The 18,148-nt window shown below is 38.7% G+C and overlaps 1 protein-coding gene across 4 annotated transcripts in view; it reads left to right on the forward strand.

Moving 5' to 3' along the window:
- The first annotated feature begins 57 nt into the window (after positions 1-57).
- MFAP3L (microfibril associated protein 3 like) overlaps positions 58-18,148 on the forward strand; it is a 52,623-nt gene continuing 34,532 nt past the window's right edge. For all 4 annotated transcript variants that reach the window (XM_080372955.1, XM_080372954.1, XM_080372958.1 and 1 more), the window contains exon 1: positions 58-18,148. This exon is cut by the window's right edge and continues 14,964 nt beyond it. The gene's annotated coding sequence lies outside the window, so the exon portion shown is untranslated.

The following is an 18,148-nucleotide window of genomic DNA, read 5'->3' on the forward strand; positions in this document are numbered from 1 at the left end:
TACAGATTTTCCAAGACTCCCCGTCTTGCTTAGTGACTTAAATTTTATTACTGTTTGGATGAAAGCATTGTTGTTTTCCACCAACAGCATATGGTTGTTTCTTTATGTGCAAGTGTTCAGAGTTTCAGAGTAAAAACACGTAAGGGTCAGGCACAACCTTGCTTAATTGGAAGTTTCACAAGAGTCATAGTCTTAGTACTAACAATAGTTTTCATTTCCTCTAGTTATAAATAGCATGTGTCATAACAGACTAGCACAGATACGTGCCTTTCCCAGTACCTCTTCTGTCATCAGGATCATTTCAGTGCCATCAGCCCAGGATCACCTTTTATCTCTATCTCAAGCCTTTTAATTTAGTCACACATCCAAGCCATCTCTCTGCTTTGCAGCTTCTTGAGCAGCATATCTAAGCTCTATCCTTTCCCCTCTTCTAGATTACTGTGACTTTTAGTCAAGTCCTCATGATTCTCAGACTTAATTTTCTCCAATTTGCTGTCAGTATGTGATGCCTTTCCTCTCAGACCGGTTTGAAGTACTTGGTATGGTCTCTATTTGTCCATCACTCCTGCCTTCCTGCAAATGTGAGGCTGTGTCTGTTGTCCCACCACACCTCATCTGCCACCCCAGCCACATCTCTAGGTTCCCCTCCAATCCTCCCCGGCAGCAGCAGGATGGGGCTGCCACAGGCGGGCAGGCAGGCAAGCTGGGGCAGTGGATGAGGTCAGCCCTGCCATGGAGTCGGGCTGAGCTTGGGCAGCCGGACCCCACTGGGTGCCATAGTGCAGGGACAGCTTGCAGCCCCACAGCTGTTCCCAGGACACCAACGCTGTTTTTGAAGACAAACTTTTCCCTTTTTACACTGTTGGATGGTGCTAACGGGGGGTCTAAACTAGCAGTGCCTTCTGTGCAGTGCTGCTTAACAGCAAGTTTTCACCTTTCAGTTCAGTTTCTTAACCACTTGTAGAAATCTTGAAAGCTCTGACTTTGTTATCAGGCAATATTTTATCTTGGGTTCAATTTAGAAAATCATTTTATACAACAGAATGATGTGTCTGTTTAATTAAAATAATATATTTTTACAGAGGAATAAATGTAAACATCATTTAAGACTATTTTAGTACTCAGGCAAACACTACTGTCACTGTCAAATGCTGTTGTCATATTGTCATTCAGACAGACCTGAAATAGAAAAACTCAATCAAAATATTATTAAGCAAGCTTTATATTGGTGATGTGTTGAATAATACACCTCTTAATTTTCAGAGATCTAAAAGTTAAACTTAGGTTAAACTTAGTTGAATGTAAGCAATATGCAGTTCCATTTGCTGCACATTAAATGCTTTTGCTATCAGCTAATTTAATTTAGAGAGTTTGTTTTTTTCCCTGACTGTGGTGAAGCATCTAAACTTAATGTCCTGAACAATGCAAACTGAACAATGGCCGTGAAATCTTATATGCAGATACTGTTTTCCCTGAACCTCTTAAAGCACAGCCTCTGATCTCCCAGGAGAGAGCATTGGCTGTGATTAAATGTTCCGGGAGGAAGCCGCTTAGAGACAAAAGGCAAAGGATGGGCAACAGGTTCACATAGAAAGAAGGGATGTGGCAAATGGAAGTTTTGGGTTTCCCTTTCTGTTTCATCCATCCAAGAGCAAATAACCTGTCATTTGTAGCTGGGTTTAAGCCATCTGTTGCAAGTGACACAACCTACCATTGGCGAAGAGAGGATACAGAGGAAGGAAAGGGCTCAGGGTGTCTCTTCTGATGATACCTTGGTGTGGGCAGTTGTGGAAGAGCTTACAGCAGCGCTACAGAGAGCTGCCTGGCCTGTGGGCCGCTCCGGGCAGGCTGGGTCTCCAGACCTCTTTCTGAGTGGACAATTACCTGCCCATTCTCTTGTACTTACACTTTGGTTCCACTGGATTTTCAGACTTTTGGCAGATGTAAACCACCTAGAAATTCCGGACAAACAGCCACTGTATGTGACCCAAACAATTCTGTAGAAGGCACATAAAGCCCAAGCCACCCTATGCATATCATGGGTGCACGTGTTGTTTCACACATTTAGACTTGCATGATGCATCCCACTTCTGCTTTGCGAGTTTTACAGATGTAGCAAGGGGAAGCAGTTCTTCCCTGGAGAATGGAAATACCAACTATAACAACAACATAATTCCTGAACTTCTGCATAGAATACATTTACAAATTTTTGGTTCACACAAGTCATTGATCTGAAGGAAAATATCCTCATTTACTTTCAAATGAGAGCCCTTCAGCACAGCTGTTATTAATGAATAATTGAGAAAAGACTTGTGGGGAATTCATTAGAAGAGAGAACGTATGCAAGTATACAATATGAGAGTTCTTTTGTTAAACCATGAACACGCAGGAAATTATTTGATCTAATTGAATGTCAGTCCCTGAGCATCTGTGATGGTATCCAAGAATTTATAGAGTTTTTATGGAAAAGACTTGGTTTAGTTTTGGGGGGCTGTCCCCTCAATTCTGAATGCAAGCTTCATTTTAAACTTCATCCTTTAAAAGTAATTTGCTCTGTGTTGAACCTTGTATTTTAAAACCTTGTGGCTCACAGATCTGCAGTACTTTCAGTTCTGCCTTTGCAATCTGCCTTGTGATACACTGTGAAAATATCTAACACAACTCCACAGAGCTCTACTGGTGCACGTCTTAATCTGTCTTGTTTTCTTTATTATTTAATAACAGGTTTTGAGCTGTCTACACACTGTAAACTGTGTCTTAGATGGGAACAGAACAATTGCAGTGTTTGAACCGTAACCATTCTGAATGAAAAGCACTCTGCAAATACAAAGAGACATAAATTTTCACTCTTCTGACGTTGCTACCAGGACCTCACTATTCTCATAATGGCTGTGGAAGCTATTGTGTAACCCTGCAAAGTTCAGATACCACCATGGGAGAAGGACAAGAGTATTGTTGATTCTTTTCAGATTCTTTTCTATCCTAGAAATGTGTTAACAAATCCGACTGCTGCTAGAAGAATCCCTGCTAGCTGTACAGAATTTGAGAGAATACCTTCCAAATTACATATTTTTTTTATTTTTAACTTGTATCAAATCAGATCCGGGTTGATACAGCAAGTGAATATGCTGTGATGTGATCTGGAAAAAATTAACATACAGGTATTTCTGTTCCTTGATTTACATAGAACTTTGAACTTTCTCTGCATTTGAATAATGAACTTTGAACCTAAAAGGTTCAAAAGATTACAAATATTTTTCTACATTTTCCTTGAAAAAAATGGGCATTAGCAGAGGTCAAAAACCATTGACGTGGCCTAGGATTTTGGCTCCTGCTTTTTGTATGCTAGAATTTCTAACCAGATCCAGCTGGAGCCACCAGTCCTAAAACCCTCCTGGTGTGCAGGTGTGTTAGCAGAAAGGAAACTCCATCTTCTCAGTGCACATTGCTACCAGTCTTTAGCCACTAAGGACACGGTTAAGTATCTGTGTGGCTCCATAGTACTGGAGTAAGCACCAGCAGATGATGCAGGCACATCCTGAATTAGTGGTGGGCAACAGCACTAAAGAAACGACAATGTCACAGCTTTTGTACTCTGCACGGTTCAGCGTATGAATGCATGCCAGATCAGCAGAACCATGGAGGAGCAACTTCTAGAGTGTCTCTTTCAGGAAGGAGAATATAACCATCTGTGTAAACCCAGAATCTGAGAATATAAAAACAAACTATGTTTTTGCAGAAATGAGAAGTGTTTTCTGTTCTTTTTTCAGTTTGTTACATCATTTGAGTCCAGAAATCTCATTATTTTTGCCACCAGCATGAATTATCAGCAGTTCATCTGCATATAAAAACACTTCAGGAAAAACCTAACTAGTTTGGCTCCTAAGGAAATACCCAGTTTAACTGAAAAACATTAGCTTTTCTATTGTTATTTAGCCATGAAAATTTAGCAGAAGGTAGAACATCTCTTGCTATGAAACTGATGGCAAAGTTTGATTTTTGCAGTCATGAACATGGCTTGTTTGCCTCCATTTTGTAGCCACAAGAATGCAGGAACAATTTGAAACACTGAGTTTCTTAACTTTTTTTTTTACATTTTACTTTTTTAAATGTTTTTTTAATTAAAATTTAAATTGCATCTAGTTAAAGCCAATATTAAACCAAATTTTGGTGGGTGAACGAATCCCTATACCGCTGCTAGTTATGTTTATGAAGTTGCACTAGTGCTAGCCTAGTTATTCCAGGAGACGTTTTTGGAGTTACATCTGTATTGATTACTTCTCTTTCTGTTCTTCTGGGATAAAGAAGTTTTTTTATGAGATCAGATTATTTTATTGCCTTATATGGAATCTTCTTTCAATTAAACAACATATAATTTAATACACCTTCTCACTGTCTGCCCCTCAAAACAATAAAGAGGAGGGATGGAAACACCAGTTTTCTTGGTGGACTATGTAAAATACTATTTTCAACACAGTTCCAAGAACTTGGAAGATGTTATTTAATTAGCAAATAAGCTTGTTCCTGCATCTCTAAGGAAGACTGAATTACTGTCATAGTATGGGCATAGCTAGTTAAATTGTAAACATTTTAGGCACCCCACCAACATGAAAGGAAACAGCAGAAAGCCCTTTAGAAATACCTAAGAAAGGAAATACTTTCTCACAAACCTAAACCAAAGGAGAACTGCCTTCATTCTTACAGATATGTTATTCAGTATCCAGTTTTTTCATACCTTTTCCACTTCAAGCATTTAACCCACACCTTTGCATCTCAGTGCAATTTTTTTCTCATCTTGACTTCTTTGTTCAGATCTTTCCATGGACTTCTCTAATCATTCCCTCTTCAGGCCCCCCAGGTAACATTTTCTTAATAATCAAGGCCAATTATTTTCTTACAATTGCCACCATTTTGTTTATCTTCTATTAATTTGATGACCAAGTATGCTATTACCTTATTCTCTGCATTTTCTTGAGGTCACATCATACATAATTCCATCCATAATTAATCTCTGGCTGATGGCAAGTCTGACCCAAACACTTTCTCATTTAAAGCAGCCAGCATCACTATAGGAGACCAGCACTGACTCTGGGGAGATGTGCCTCAGAAGGGTGACTGTCACATATTGCCTATATCTTCAAGCAACAGCAGTTATGCCAAATAAATGTGTTATTTGTTTCTGCTTCCTAACTGGCATCATAATAAAATGTTTCCTTTTTTTATCTTTTTTATTCCTGTTTATGTAGTTATTGTTACTTGTTGCCAGTCATATAAATTAGGAATTAGTCATATTTATCAGGAAACTGACTACTTCATGTTACTCTAAACTTCTCTATTGGATACCTTTAGGAACTCTTTATTTTTACTCTCAAGATTAATTAGGTTACTCAGCAATAGTAGTTTTATGAAGCCTATTACAATGGCAGTCTTCTATGGCCATGTTTAATTTGCTTTCTAGCAATTCTGCAATAACCCTTATTAGTTCCCACATAATAGATGTCCAGAGAGAACTTTCAGAAAGCAACATGCACAGATGATTTAGGGGTTGAACTCTATGGATATCAGTCATGTTTGCAAGTGATGTTTGCTGTGAACAAGAATCCTAGTGAATCATGAGTTTCAAAGCGAGAGGAAATCATCATCAGCTTTATAACGAAGACCACACATTTTCATTATCTCTGAGAAAGATACCCTATCTTGTTTTTAAGGCTTAAAATTATGGAAAAAACACCAGAAAAAAATTTCAGGTTACAGAGCCCTTCATTACATGTCATTGTCTCCAGTCATGTCACTTGTATGCACTCAGCTAATTCTCTAAAGCCAAAAGTAAGGGATAAAAAGGATATAGTTCAGAAGTCTGGAGCTGCTCTCCTAATTAACGAGCTTTCAAAAGAGTCTCCATAGTCTCCTCAAAACCTATCCTAAGCAGGGAAACATGAAATTTCCATTTTAGATGGGAAGGTTTTGTAAAGTGGGTAAGACAGCAGAAGGGAAATACGCCAATGAAAATAGCTGCTGTACCAGCAAATGACCCTTTGCTGTCTGGTGTCAGAAATAAGGAAATCACACTTGAGCCTTTTATGATTATTATCATAAACAACATAGACATCTGATGTCAGTAGCATTTCATTTAAAAAGGCAATTGGATACGCGTATTTTGCATCCTGGCAATTTAGGCCTTAAGCTATTTTGTAAAAGTGGTGTTCAGAAAAATGATTTGGAATTCCTTAACTGTGGTACCAAAGCCATGAAGGTGGGATGGGGTAAAAAGTTTCTACAATCCCCTAACTGGTTTAAAAGTAAAACTGATTTTCAGAGTGAGTAAAATATTTTGGAAGGTGCAATCCTACTGATTTTTTTTTGTAAATTAGACTCCTAAATAACCAAGTTAGTTTATAAAATGGAACTAAAATTCCTAAGACAATTACATGGGTTTGATGTTCTCTTTAATAAAATCCCATATAAAAATTTCATGACTCAGAATTGTAAGGCCAAGAGGAAATCTTAGCCACATTCTTGTGAGATTCCTGAATGGAATGTTGCAATGCCATGCCCGCAAGTACACCCACAGATTGCCTCTGAGGTCTAATAACCTCATATGGTTATTATGGAATGGAAATCTTAATGGAAAAGATCTTTGCAACCAGTGTAGCAGCATGCTCTGACCTTTCTCTCACTGTTCAAAGTCAAGTATTGGTGATACTCGGCACAAATGAAGTAAGCAGGATAACACTAGAGAAAAGTCCAACAGCAGAGGAGGGACGGAGAGTAGGACAAAGCATATGAGAAAAGTCCTATGTTAAGAGACAAGGAGAAATCTTCCCCAAAGCAACATACAAATTGTTGGGAGAGATTTATGCTGTTAGGGATGTTTCTAATACTCATTCACACTGCTAACCACACTTTCTGATTGTGAAATGGCCTTTTTTTTTTTTTCCAAGAGACAAAAATATTCTATTTCTCTAAAATGCATTTATATATTAAGGATGATATACATCACGGCAAAACAATCATATATTACTATGTAACTACTGACACTTCAAAGAATCTCACTGGAAATACTGCTTACTCTGTTTCTTCCCCAGGCTATAATAGAATTCTTCTAATAGTTTTGCTAACATCTTTACTGTTGAACTACAAATTTGACAGCAGCCACAGCTTGCTACTAGTAAGAGATTCACAGAGCACAGAAGATACAATATACTGTGATGAAGGAGCTACACAAGTGTTTTGCCCCTGCCAAAAACTGAAACCTGCAACAAAACCTGTTCTCTTGCTCTTATGCACCACACTTCATTCAGAAAATCAAAACTGTTTTCTACATGCAGCCAGCATCACAGCATTAGAAAGCATCAGCAGTATGAAACAGCTTCCCTAAAGGATGTATAAAATGGGCCAGGTACTGCAGTCAGGGAAGAGATTGAAGGTGTGCAAGACAGATTTATAAAACCAGCAATAGCACAGGCAAAACGCATCGGAAGTGGTTGTGCACTGTTCTCACAGCAGAAGAAGCAGGGGAGATTTAATCAGTGGATGCTGATTAAACAGGAAAAGTGTTACATGCACTATAACATTACACAGGACTTTGTGTGAGCCAAATATACAAATGGGTCTGAAAAAGAGATTAAACGCAACAATTGGGAGGAGGCCGATAAAAGACTATTAAACAAAATGATCTGTGTGGTCCAGATCAGGAGTTTCTAATATAATGATGAGGACTGGGAGGAACTCAAAGGATCACTAAATATTTCCCCATTTCTTATGCCTTTGCTTTGGCCATTGTCAGAGACATTATACTGGACTAAAAACCATTGGTCTAAACTAGTATGGCAATACAGGTGTTTTTATGTTAGCTTGTCTCTCTGTTTTTAGCAAGGACAATGTAGGCAAGACAGATTATTGTGTAGGAAATTGGTGACAGTGAGAATTAAAATCTGGTGACAAGGTTTAGAAGTCATCCTCAATTCATTTCCCCTTGCTAATTGCAGCTGATAATGAATGGAATGAATAGCTGCACTGGAACATGTTGGTTATGTATCAAAGGAAAAAAAATCCTAATGGCGTTGCCAAGTGGGCAGAGCTTTGTAAAAGGGTTTGACCTGGTTTTCCTGCTCCTTTCTGAGTAACTTCGAACGAGTCCCTTCATTCCCTGTATCCCCATGGAGATAACGAAAGCTACCATCCTTTGTAAAGAACTTTGATATCCAATGAAGCTGTTGTCATTCTCAGGTACTTATCTAATTACTTAGTAGAACCTGACAAAGAATGCAAATGTATTTGAGATTCTTTTTTTTTCATAGCTCCAAAATACTATTATCTTCTTATAGAAGAGGATGTTCCACATCATCTTTCATGATTCAAAGAGGTAAAAAATCTTTTTTGAATTTACTAGTGTTCAGGGCAGGGGAAGAGAAGAGTGGAAAGACAGGACTATACATCCTGTCTTTAAGAATCTAAACTGGTAGATCATATACCATTTCTGTGCTAGGAGGGTCAGCTCTCCAGTCACTCTGAAGGCAATGGAGAAAGAGAGGCATGTCTGGATCAGGAGGCTTCATTGCTCTGAGTCACTCTAGCTGCACTAAAGGCAATTACTCCATCTCTCCACCAAGTACACAGGGACCCAAGAAGACAGTCTCCTAACTCAGCCTCCCATAATGCGCAGTTCTGAATGCAGAAAGTGAGATGCACTTGAGGTAATCCTGTGTTAAATGAAGTAGTGGGATAGTACAGGGTCATATAGATGCCTTGTAACTTGCCATAGTCCTTCTCAAATTCTTAAGCAGACTGATTTTAAAGCGGCATTTGTTCTAGAAGTCTCACCGTGGCAGAGCATCAGCGGTGCCTGTCATTTGTAGATCCCCTCATAAGCACCTCCCAAAAACATCTCCCTGATTACAGCTGTTGCAAGAACTGGTCCTAGAGTGTTTTCATTTCAATTCTCTTTGAAGCATAGTGCAGGAAATGGGGAAAAAATAATCAATACATTAACAGTAATTATGAGGGAAAATTCAGATATTAATATTTACAAAGTTTTTTAAACTGGCTCATTTACTAGGTGCTGCTCTGGGAACCCATCTACACAAATGCCAATTTATGAAGGCCACAATGTACATGTCTGCATCTGAATTATTCACATCAGTCAATGCAATTCATCTTCTCTATAGCTGAGGTCTAAAATTGGTCAGATGAATTGTATTTCTAAGGTTCCTTTTTCCTTCTGTACACAGTGACTTCACTTCATATAGAGGACTATATTTTAGCTATCAAAAGGTCTGTGAGAAGAATTTCATCTTCCATAGTTCTTTTCATGACAATACATTTTTTTTTGTTTCATGTCACACTAGATCTCCTGTTAGAGATATGTATTAGAGACAGCCTAATGGAAGTTTTTAGAAATTATTGTGGTATTTGTTGTTTTCTTCATTAATAAAAGTAGATAAAAATGGTGGGTTTGGTGTTAATACAACTAGCTCATTTATAACTTAATTTTTCCCTTTGTGTCTCGGGAACCAATATTCCTGTTGGTGGAAGCTGAGGGCCTGATAGGTCTGCTGTTTTTCCTCCTGGATAACAGCTGCTCCAGAATAGTGACCAGGAAATAATTACAATGTGCAGACAGCTGTGGTTTCCAGCACTTTGTATTACTCTTCTCACGGATACAACTGTATTCCATTCACATTAAGTCCATACACTCAACCAGTCATCTTTGCAATTAAAGGTATCTTTTTATAGCAAGCCTAAAGAGTTCGCTTTTCTACTTAGTTGAGATTTATTAAAAATAAAATTGGGCCTTTTAACTAATCCAAATGCTGTTCTTATCAGCCCAGTTCTATGAACGCAGATCTCACAGCGTATCTTGGCACTTTCTCATAGATGAGTAGCAATGTGCAAATAACAAAGAAATGCCTTTCCTTTTTTATGCATGCCAGCTCTGCTTTCTTGCATGAGGTTAAACAGGAGCAGGGTTACAGAGCTGTCAAAAGGGCAAGACATGCAGAAACAACATTGTGCCAGTAAATGAAAATTTTAAAAGAGCAAAGGTTTTTCTGTTAAGTCTTACAGCATTAAGAATACGGTCCACAACACCTGTATTAGAAGAGTATGAATTTGTAGAGCCTTGGGGTGTTCACATTAAAAGACAAAATAAGCTGGAAAGCAATGAGTGGTTTAAAACTGAAGTGTCATTTGCTGTGCCAGTGAAGAGGCAGAAAGATAAAACATTTTAGCAAGTCTACAGGTGATAATATTTAGATAGAGCTTAGCCCACAGAGCTGCTGTCCTACCACTTAAAATGTAGATAAGATCACTAACTGACAAAGCAGCACTCAAATTATTAAGCAGTAATAATGATACTTCTTTCCTGGGTACCATTATTCCAACTTCTTCAGACATGAAAATGAGGCTTCCTGAAGCATGTAATTAAGTGGTGTGTTTGTATTACTGTACAGAATTTTCCTTTTCCAATCTTGAAACCAGCATTAGTTACATAAAAGACATAGTAACAATAAACATGGATTTAGACATAAACTTCCCAATGGGAAGGTCTCCAAACTTCTGCTGCTTGGAACATTACCTCTCATTTTAAAATGAAAATTACATTGGGAATTGCTTGATAGTATTTCTAAGAAACTGTTTTATTTTTTGTCTCACAGGTTTTAATTATAAGCTCAAAATTTTTCTTGTTTTGAATCTACCCAATCTCATTGCAATCACAGGTACAGAATTCAGTTCTCACATCATTTGTTCCTGGCTGTGTAAAAAGAAAACTTGAGTTTTCAGAAAGCATCTGATCTGAAGAGGTATTGGAAAGAAAAGCAGATAAGAAAAAATAACTCCATGTATTTATGCTGTCAAAGAACAATATACCTTAATTCTTTTAAAATAATAGCCCATGGGTTATTTTTACAACTCATTTTTTTAGGGCAAATTCTCTCAAATTAAGGTACATCTTAAGAAAACTACTGCAGTATCTTAATTCTGAAGTACTGTTGTTCTCTGGTCAGGTACTTAGTGGTACATGCACTATAGATCCCATTTATTCTGTATAATCTTCCTCCAGAGTGCATCTGTAGACCAGATGGACCAAGCAGGTATAGTGCTGCTGAATATGAAACAGCCCTGGGTGAACAGATGCATCTGATAATGTCATTCAGGTATACTGTGTTCTGGGGCCCTATTTTTTCACTCAGTCTTATCTGCAAAATAAGATTTTATCTTCTCTACCAGGCAGTATCAAACCACATCTTTTTTGCTTTGGTTTGAGGTGGTAAATAAGTCCATTGCTGCAACAGCTATAATTTAAGAAATATGGTTTTGCACTCCATATTAATCGCCTTTATTATTCACTGAAATTATGTGCTCACCTCCTTGAGGGACCATCTTATTTCAGAGGCTTTCCAAGTGCATTTACAAGCAGGTGGCATTTTTTTAATTCTTGTCTTTACGTTTTGATGCCAAGTTCTGGCAAGTATCATCTGTTAATATCTAACAGCATGGTTTTTAATCAGAATGCATTTTGGGACCCAGGTTCAACATTTACAAAACAAGTGGTCCCTAAACAACATATAACATTGTTGCCAGTGCAAGGATTATGCCACTTCGCTATCTAATTTATACAGACAGATGAAGCAGCTGAAAAAAATGATCAAAATAAGGGTGAAGATAATCAGGGAAAGAGAAAACATAATTAAATGCTTTATGGGAAAGGTTCCAGAAACACAGAGCAGAAGACTAGCATCCACTGCAGTATTCATATCCTATGAAAACAAAGGAGTCATCATCCTATTAACAAGAGGAATAATCCTACTGAGAAGAGAAAGAAAAAGAGCAGAATACTGACAGCACGTAGTACCCAGATGATGGGAAGCTTTAGAAACCCCATCAGTGAGCCATAGCCAATGTCATAAAGCCCAAAAAGCGAGGCCATGCAGGGTCTGTTTCATCAGACTGTTGAAAAGATACACACTCTCTAGGCTGTGAAAACTGTGAATAGGACTTACTGAATTCACATTCCAGTTTTAATTCTCCAGAATATTTTCAGAAAATTTAGCAAATGTCTTCATGAACTTAAGGACTGAGCTCATAATAAAGCAACAGAACTTATTCCAGCTAGAAAGCGATACACAGGATGTCCAGAAAAATAGGACAGATTTCTGGCCCCTGAAGCTTTCTCTTACTTTCCCCAGCAGAAAGGAAAAGTTTTGTTTCTTTTCAAAGATAAACACATTTTCAAAGTTTCCTTTTCAAAGATAAACAAGATGGAGAGACCAATTCAGTGTCTAGTGGTTTTATAATGTATAATATAGTTTAAATTGCACCATGTCATAAGACTAGAATTTAAAATGTCATGAAACTCTGTCCTTTCCGTCCTGTACAAAAGGTAGTCTAGATAGAAACCACAGCAAGGGCTCAACCTCCAAACAATGAGATGCAGTTGCTGGCACTGCTGAATGCACAACTTTCTACAGCAAGGTCATGGATGTGCTGGAAAATTTAGCTGCTATAAATTTTATTGACTTTCAGTTTCTGATAACACTAAGTGAAAGCACGCTGAACTCTGGCATTGTGCCACAAGAGACTGTTTTATTCTGACAGCCAAACCCCTCAGTTTGCTGAGTCACAGAAAACTTGCAGCAATAAGTCTGTGTAAATGAAAGGCACCTTTTGTCAATGACAAATATGTAATGTAACTTTGACCAGACTTCAGTTTCTTTTCTGCCCATCCTACGGGGGAATATAACCAGAATATAATTCAGAGAGACAAATATTGGTTCTGCATGTGCAGGTGTCAGAAAACCCTCCAGTTCACCCAGCCTGTAACCATTCCTCAGTTTCCCTAGTGATTGTGTGGTAAGAGGACTAAAGCAGCTTCAGGAGTCATATAGTTTAATTCCACTGGTTCTTGTTGCACTGTCACAGATCACACTACCTCTTCTCTGTCAGTATGCTTCGGTTATAAGAAAATGGAGAATATAGCTCCTTTTTAAATACAGCTCTCTTCTTGCTTGCAAGACTTTGATTTCCTTATGACAGAGGGTGACCCATATTATATTCTTCAATAGGAATAGGTAACTACTTGCTTGTGCTTTTTAGTATTCCTGTCGTGAACAATTTTTCTTTCACATTCAGCAACGTGTTTTCATCTGCCTCAGTTAAAACATTCGAAAAGCAAAAAATACTGAAAGATTCCTTTGCTTTAAATACATTTTGGCAGAAGCCACTCAAGCTGTCATTCTCCAGTGGTCACATTTGAGCCCGCAAAACCCAGTTATACTATTGCAGGAGTGAAACATATACAATTCCATAACCACAAACTCAAGACCTGCTTAAACTCACTGATGCTTATGTTTGCAAAGTACAAGTGCTGCATGGACCTATGCAGAGAAAAGGAGGTGGTGGGTGTTGATCCTATCAGGCTGCCTTGACAACTCTGCTAGTTAACACAGTACTCACCTTGAGGGCTTCCACTGCCCCAGCAGTGCACCTGATGGTGGGGGGTCAGTAACACACACTGTAAAGGATGCTAAATGCACCACTCCCTTCCTCAAAGATTCCAGCAGGTGAAGTTGGCCAAGCTAGCTGAAGAAGGAGAATTTCCATAGACTCATCACTGAATTTGCCTTAAAATTCAGCTTCCCTGGAGCTCTGCTCCCACAGACATTAGCTCAGCACAATGAGGTTGTTCTAAGCTGCACCTGACACTCCACAGAGAAACAAAGTCAAAGAGATTGCCTCTTTACACTATCCCAGAAAACCCATCCAGACTATTTTTGTGCCATGTAGGCTATTTTTAAATGAGTAATAAAAGCCTAAGACACTATCTTTTCTTTCCATGAACATTGATGGTAAAGTGGTTTTCCTAATTTTCCTAAAATCACTCTGCCAGGCAAGCACAATTTCAAAATATTTTCTCGTGCTACCAACTTCCAGAACATGTTCATGATTTCTGTACTATTCAAATGACCACAGAGCCTCAAGGCTTCAATAGTCTTTGGTGAAGAAAATGTTTTCAAGCTGGAATGTCATGTGCTGTACAAAGCAAACCCCTAGTTGCACAGTTGAGATCAGGGGAGAAGCAGTGCTTCATCACCCAGGCCTAAGAACATCCCTCTCTCCCTGACACCACACTCCTGAGCAGTATGCCCTTTGTAGTGCTGCAAAGTAGCATGGCTGGTTTTGATAGTCCTTCTCCCTGCTGACAAGTCCTTGAGGAATCAAGTACTGTTCTTTCTCAATTTACCTATGAGTAGCCTCTTACTGATTATACTTTAGAAAAACAAATCTGTAGATTGGTGATTCCTTTGGGGCTCATCCCTGGCAAGCAGGCTCTATATTACTTAGCAAAGGCAAACACCAAATAGGCATCACCCTTCAGTCTCTCGATAAAACCTTACACTCCATGTGCATAGCTCCTTCTATATTTAATTTTTACTTGTAATGATTGATGACAAAGCAAATAAGGCAGAGCTACTTCACCTAATGTGCAATGCACATATGACATAATAGGAGGCAATAATTTAACCCACAAAGATCCACTCATCACAAGTGCAGTGACTCATCAGCTTCCCCAAACATGATGAAATCTACCTAACAGATTCTAACAAAGCAAAACCACAGCCTAACCTAACATAAACTGCAACAGATTATACACATTTGTTTTGATGCATTTTCTTCTTCTCTATGCACAACATAAGAGCAGAAGTAGGGAAAAGTACCTGTTTTCAGGTAAGAAAGTAAATTATTGCGTGCCAGAGCTCACAAGCCCAGACATAGGCTTGCAGAATGTACATCTACAATGTAGATGCAGGCCTGCAACATTTTGGCAGACCCAGAAAGAGCATTTTATTTCTAAGATGCTCTTTAAAAAAAAGGATTTTTTTACATAATAGTTTAAATAGTTTTACTCTGTAATTTGGAACACAGAGACACACAAATAACGACTTGTCCAAAGTTCCTGAGGAGGCTTGTGGTAAAGATGGAAACCCAGACATTTTGACTTTCAGTTCTCTGATTCAGCCCGAAGACCCTCCTTCCCCGTGTAATCAGAGTGGTGCATTACAGACCAAAGCCTTCCATAACTTACACTTACAGAACACATTACATACAATAAAAATTGACATAGCCTTTTTAGTTTTAGATAATGCTATGAGAAAGTTACTTCCCAGGAGTTGTGCAGCTTCACAGCCAGGTGCCAGCAGGCTGAACAATTTCTCCAGTGATCGGGCAATAGTGACCTGCATGGCTTTTGCCTGGTTGCTTCCTCCCAAAGCCAGGCATACAATTAACTCATCAGTTGCCACTGGTCTGCCAGCAACTTTGTTCTTTTTTTAAAGCTTGCATGAGAAAAAAAAAAATCAAAGGACTTGGGAAAATTTAGTTAGAAGAATCTCCATCTAGGATAGCACTTAAAATTGATTTCCAATTAAATTATGGCTGAACATGACAGGGAGGGTAGCAAGGAATGATGTCTCTGTGACTGACTCATGTCTTTGCTGTTCTTTGAAATCAAGAGCATTGATTTTTTTATACTTTTACTTGGGTTTGCTTCCAGCATCCTGGGATTCCCCAGGGCCCAGAAGGATACAATGCTTGACACACAGGCAAACTGCTGAAAGGTCAGTGTGCTCACTGCACATCGGTAGCATCTGTGCTGCTGCTATATTTGCCAAGAGTCAAGCAAATGCCAAGGAAAAAATCATATTTGAAGAGTGTTTACCTGCAGTTCTAGATCAGCCTCCTGAAGAATACCCATCATTGCTAACTTTTATTTATACATTTGTGCAGGACAGTCCACATCAGTTTAAACAGGTTTGCATCTGAGTTTTTCTACCCTTTTTTTTGCAGACTCACTCTAATTCTAAGCCCAAGCCTAGCACTTCCTCTAATCTAGTGACACCATCCAGTCCCACATGTACAAACATCATGGTGACACAAACTGGCACTGACACCAAACAGTCTGGCCACCTCTGTGTAATTAACTTGTAAAGCAACACTTACTGGCACTAGCGGAAGCAAATCTTAGTTTGTACCCCAGTCCTAATACTAAGCTTTTCCCCAACCTTGCATTTAAGCCCCAGAGCTTAAGGTGGCTCAGATACTGAACTTGGCACCTTAGCATCAACTCAACATATATCCCAATCTCACCTCCATCCTTTTGCAGTGGAATTTCCTAGCCTGCCACTGACCTGCCAGCCAAGACACAGGACAGCAACTGTTTCCCTTTGCAGACACTCTCCTTTACCCTGGAGCTCTGTGAATTTGAGCGCCAACTCCAGCTCCAGCCTTTGAACAACACTTCTTTTCCTCAGACATGATTTTGCCCCATACCTCTTCTAGGCCAGCTAGAACTACAACTGGGATTATGGTGGAGTTTAGGATTATTTTTTAGGTTTGCATAAATCATGGTTTTACTCAGTCCGACTCCTCACCTTCATGGCAGTCAAAGCTAATCATAGCCTAAAAACTGCTTTAGGATCCCAATATAAGCACAGCTCCGTGCTTTATGCCTGAACTCTTAAAAGCTTCCCTGGTAACCTGCTATGAACTCAAGCTTTGCCATTTTTTTTTATCTCTGGAGGTCAAGTCCTACTTTACCCCACCATGTAACCCAGTGACCCAACCACCCATCTCAGAGCTCATTTCACAATGACACTGGATTGCACCATCTCTCCGTTTAGTTTACCAGACCCTGTTAATTACTGTTAATTATTACATGACTTTATAAATTTACATAAGAAACCTCTCATTCTATGCAAAATCTGTTTACCTCACCAGGACACATAACCTTAATTTGGAGGGAAATACACAGGAATGACAGCCTTTCAGATCAGGCTATCTTGCAGAAAACTGTCTTTTATTTAGGCAGAAGCAGTGCCAAGAGAACTTCAAACACATTAAAATGCTCAAAGCTCGACAAGAATCAGAGATCTTCTTTGAGTTTGTATGAAAATTAACCTTTTTGTGTTGCAGCAGTGATACTGAGATATTTTAGAGATAAGACTATGTGTGTTGTGCATGTGTACTGTCTCATATTACTCTGGATGCCACACTTCCACTTACATTATAGCATCAGAACACATTATTGACTAACTTAGAGGTAATAATGGGAAAGGTTTTATGAGGCAAGAGTATTATAATCTGATAACAAATTGCTTTTTCTTGTTTTGTTTTCTGCCTACATCATAGCAAGCATCCAAACAAGACTAAATTATAACTAAGAGCAGCTGGTAATAGCTGCAAATGTAATCCATTAGCAGCAGTGGTGAGCCACATAAGCAAAGTAAGGACATCATCAGCCTGGAAAGTCTTCTGAGTGACCACACTCACATATTCAACAATGCTGTCTCCAATAACAGCATTTCCACTGTCTTCTTTCAGCCCCAGTGAAACCTGGCCTGCACCTTACATAGGAGTATGAAAAATGTATTTACACAGACTATAGATAATTTTAAATGGTGTGAGCTTGTTGATTCTTGGAAGCCACAAAATTAATGTATTGATTATCTTTTCCTTATAAATACTAGGGAACATTATGCAATTTACAAACATTATACAATTCACAAACATTATGCCCAAACAAAAAGGAAACAAGAAAAAAAACCTTGAGTGGAGAAAAAAATCCCAGCTGTTCTAAAGTCTAAGAAATAATCTGACAATAGTCTTAGCTTTCTTTTCATCTTCAATTTTTGTTCTAATATCAATTACACTTGTAACCAAGTCATTATCTTTTTTCAGGGCAAAACCAGGCACGCATTCCTAATCCTACAGTCGCTGTGAATCACTTTTCAAATAGCAAAAAAGGATTTTACAGGAGTCTTCTACACCTCCAATACATCCTTCTTCGCTATTGTATTGGCAAGAGACATTGATACAATAACCAAAGCAGCACTTAACTCCTCCTCCACTACTGAACAGGAATGATACTTCTACAAAATACAAAAACTCTCAGTTGTTTCTATAAATAGTTGTGTGGGTTGTTTGTCAGAATCTAGCCCAAAACACTTGCAATTACTTATCTGAAGCCCTGTAAGGCTCAGATTAAGCTTCTGACACAAGGATGCACAATCTCCACAGATGGTAGAGAAGGGATAGCTCTTATACCTAAGCTTACCAGAAAAAAATAGGGAAGTGTTCGGAGGAAAACTAA

This window comes from Falco punctatus (genome assembly GCF_963210335.1).
Source record: "Falco punctatus genome assembly, chromosome: 1".
In the NCBI taxonomy this organism is placed as follows: domain Eukaryota; kingdom Metazoa; phylum Chordata; class Aves; order Falconiformes; family Falconidae; genus Falco; species Falco punctatus.